The following is a 4,181-nucleotide window of genomic DNA, read 5'->3' as shown; positions in this document are numbered from 1 at the left end:
TGTACCTCGTTTTATTTTATGACTACATGATTCATTTTACGACTGGAAAGGTAATACTCACTTTAATTGAATTTATGTTCTTTGCGTTCAAAGTATAGCTCGGGAAATAATTTTAGCTTTTTGGAACTTCGATAAGTGATCATTACTTTTATTTGTACACTAACTGCAAGCTTTTATACCAACTTAAAAAAAAACTTCGTTTTTGGTATGATATGAAGGTTATCAATCAGTTACTACAATGTTTCACGGCATGATAAAAATTTAAAATCGCTAATATCTCGATTTTAAATAGGATTTCTAGTTCCTATTTTTTTTTATGATATATTTTTTTATGAAAATAAGGGACGAACACGACTTTCAGCTGATGGAAATTGATACGCCTTGCCCATTACAATGCAGTGTCATTCAGGATTCTTGAAAAATTCTGAGCGGCAGTAGTGCCCCTCAAATGTAGATTTGCGCTCCCCACCTAAATGAGACATAGATGTTATCTCTCATTTCCCCAGTAATTTAACTAGCTACGATGCCCTTCAGACCGAAACACCGTAACGTTTACACATTACTGCTTCACGATAGAAATACGCGCCGTTGTTGTATCCATAATCTAGCCGGCATCCTGTGTAAAGGAGCCTCCCACTGGTATACTGTTATTTGCAGAACAACATGTTGGCACTCCAAACAATCCTGAGTTGCCAGCCTAAATTAATGTCGATGCAATCGCCTACGGGGAGAAATTTACACAAGAAAAAAATAAAACTGAATTACACAATATTAAAAATTTATCTTTTAATTTAATTATCGATGAAATGATAATAACAAAATCATTTTTAATTCTGCCTTTTTAAAAAAAAATTAACACGAAAATAATACAATACAAAAAATGTAATGAAGATAAAAAATAATTTATACAAACTGGTACTTTTAAGAAATAAAACAGCATATCGGTTCGATGTTTATAATAAAATGATATTAAACTATGTTGAATTATTGAACACAAAATCATGAAGGCTGACAAGAAAAGAACGAGACACAAGGCTCCATTGTAGATAGATATCCTTAACTGTAACTATTGGCTTTATATGGAAAACAGATTTTCTGACTTTTGTAATAAATTCAAATTCAAATATTTTTATTCAAAATAGGATGTGACATCACTTATTGAAAGTCAAAAAATCTACCACCCATTCCAAAATGAATGCCTCAGACCTGAGAAGAATGGGCGCAACAAACTCGGCGGGCTTTTTTTTTCATAGAATAAATATGTTTACAATTAAACTTGTAATATTGTACAATTAAACTTATTATTTAATAGCCTCAGGGCGGTCACTCCATTCCCAATCTGTGGTATCATTAAGAAAGTCATTTATGTTATAGTAACCTTTACCACACAAACGTTTTTTCCTAAGAAATTATTAGATTTATTCAAATCTTTTGAATAACGTAATACTTTTGTTTTGAACATTTTCTGGGATCTTGTTGTAAAAGCATATACATCGCCACACAAAAGACGTACTAACTCGACTTAGCCGAGTAGTAGGCATCATCAGTTTATGTCCATTCCTGGTGTTAACATTATAAATAAAGTTTGTATTTTAATGTTAGTTATTTTAATAAATATTCAAAGTATGCAGTCTGTGTTAAAGAGGCAAGGGATGGGCCCTGTCCCCCGCTGAAATCTCTTGTTGTTAAACGCGTCTCGATCTACCTATACTGCCGACGACTATGTAGTTTCAAATATAAGTTTAGTGATAGCGTGTCGCGAAAAATTTTTAAACGCACTCAAAGCTGTTGCTGAATCCCATGAAGTCCGTGTACTTGTACTATGTACATATTCTTTGGTCCATGGCAGGAGTAGTTAGAACCATAGGTACTATAATAATTAGGAGACCGGATTATATGCTACAAAAAATGCCCAAAATAAGCAAGTAAAATAACTAAAATATGCACGAAAATCCATAAAAAGGGCCAAAATGTGCATACAATTAAACAGGAAAAAATAAAAAGTCATATTTTTATTTTATTTTATAAAGGCTTGTACTGACAATCGTATTTGTGAAAGAAACTTTTACAAGATATACCTACTTAGGTAACAATGAAATTTAAGATTTACTTTTAAAAATATGTACTACTAAGTACTGTTCTAAATGTTCTGTAGACAAATTGTGTCTACGATTGCTTAATACTCGTAAATTTTTGTAACCGGAAAAGGAACGTTCTACGACTACTGAGGTAACTGGGCAGAATTATTTGAGTGCAATGTTTGGGCGTACTATGAAAAGCATCGAACGATGGGCGAGATCGAGCGTAAATATGCATAGCAATGATTTTTTTTCTAAAATATGCAACTACCGCTGAAAAGGTACTAAATATGCAAAAGCATATGCAATATGCATATAATCCGGTCTCTAATAATAGTATACACCACCTGGTATTCTCTTCTCACGATGGCCTAGACTACGTCACGGTATTATATATTATGTCATTCTAAGAACACGTTATTTCATCGCTATTGTCGTGTCGCTCACATCTGTAGAAATTCTATAGCGTTGTTTCATTCGAAAACAGTCATCGCAACTGATGACAAATGAAGACTGTATTCTTAGGCTAATCACGTGACCCAGCTGTCACTGGAACAGATACCTGGCGGAGTGTATTAGCGTGTGCGGAGGAAAACATGATATTAAAAAATGAAAAATGTTATGGCGAAACAATAGACAGACATACCTGAGATTCCGAGGAGAGATGGTCTGCAGCTGGGGGCCCCCGTTAATCCTCTAGGAACTACTGGTCCTAAAGGAGAGATGGTCTGCAGCTGGGGGCTCCCTCTAATCCTCCAGGAACTCTCGGTAGTAAAGTGGGTCTTACTGTCCTCTCTTTTCTATGGGTATCTCTCTGTTTACAGGAAGTGTCTGCACTGTTGTCTGCCATAGCAACATTTTTTAAAAGAGAACAGATAATTGCGGCGCATCCACGTACTATATTACTATACCATGGTAAGAACTACTATTCTTAATTATGTACTAGTGCAGCTTTTGTCCGACGTCTATTTCTTCCGCTGAGCAGCGGTTCACTTACAGGCATATACAGTAATTCTTTAAGCCTCAGAGTGGTAACCTACGTATGTTTGTAAATACAAAACAGTTTTGTTGTATTATTTGTTATGACTATTTTGTTTTAATAATTATTACTTTTTAGAGTCTGTATGTTTGTTCTTGTTTTTTAGTTTAGTTTAGTTTAATTCAGGCGACGTGTCACCTTTGAGGTAATGTGTTTCGCGGGCTCACAATAGATCAGCGTTGTAACAGATTTATGTTTATGATTTTTTTTTAATATACATACTTTATTTTTTGTTATTTGTGAGTGTATCTAAATAAATGTTTTACTTTCTTTCTAATAAGTATGTAATTTTTTATACACTGAAGACTCGAATTTGTATATTGTCATCATGGCGAATCAAGGTTATGGACTGTCGTCCTCAAAAATTAAGAAAATATCTTATTAGTTACATGATTGATTGAATTGTGTCTAAAGTGAAGCCTTAATAGTAACAATAGTGCGTTATAATTAGTTCAATGCAAAAATCGTGGATTAATCTCAGTTTTAAAGTAATTAATGTTCGCAAGTGAGTAAATAATAGCGAGGGTACTTCTAAACTGTACGTTTCGTTATTGATACTAAAGACTATTGTGTACAATACTTTCTGACAATAATTTGTCATAAGCCATATGCAATTGAATTTTTCATTCCTAGAGCCAAGTCACGGTTAGCTCAATCGTTTAGTTGTAACACTTTGATACCCGGAGTACGGCGATCGAGCCACCGGAATCTTGAATTTTTATTTTTGTTTTTTTCTATTTTCTTTTTCATTTCATTTATTTGAGCAACTTTACTAGCAGCATGGATAGCTCAAATATAACTATTCGAAAGAAGAACCACGTCGGAAATGGTTCCCAAGGCACGGATGACACCTACTTCGAAACTGATGATACGAATCAACTTTCTCGCGAAGTTTATCTTTTAAGGCAAGAAGTCACCGAGTTAAAGGATCGTGTTGACAAGGTTGTGTCTGTATTTGCAACTATTGGAAACAAGCTTGATGTGTACACCTCGCGAATAATAGACAATAGTATCGCAAACATAAATTTTGCACGACAGAATTTTGTCAGTGTTATTGAGCAGCC

The sequence above is a fragment of the Leptidea sinapis genome, chromosome 39, assembly GCF_905404315.1.
Source record: "Leptidea sinapis chromosome 39, ilLepSina1.1, whole genome shotgun sequence".
Lineage (NCBI taxonomy): Eukaryota > Metazoa > Arthropoda > Insecta > Lepidoptera > Pieridae > Leptidea > Leptidea sinapis.
The sequence above is the reverse complement of the archived record's forward strand: the minus strand, read 5'-3'. Positions refer to the sequence as shown.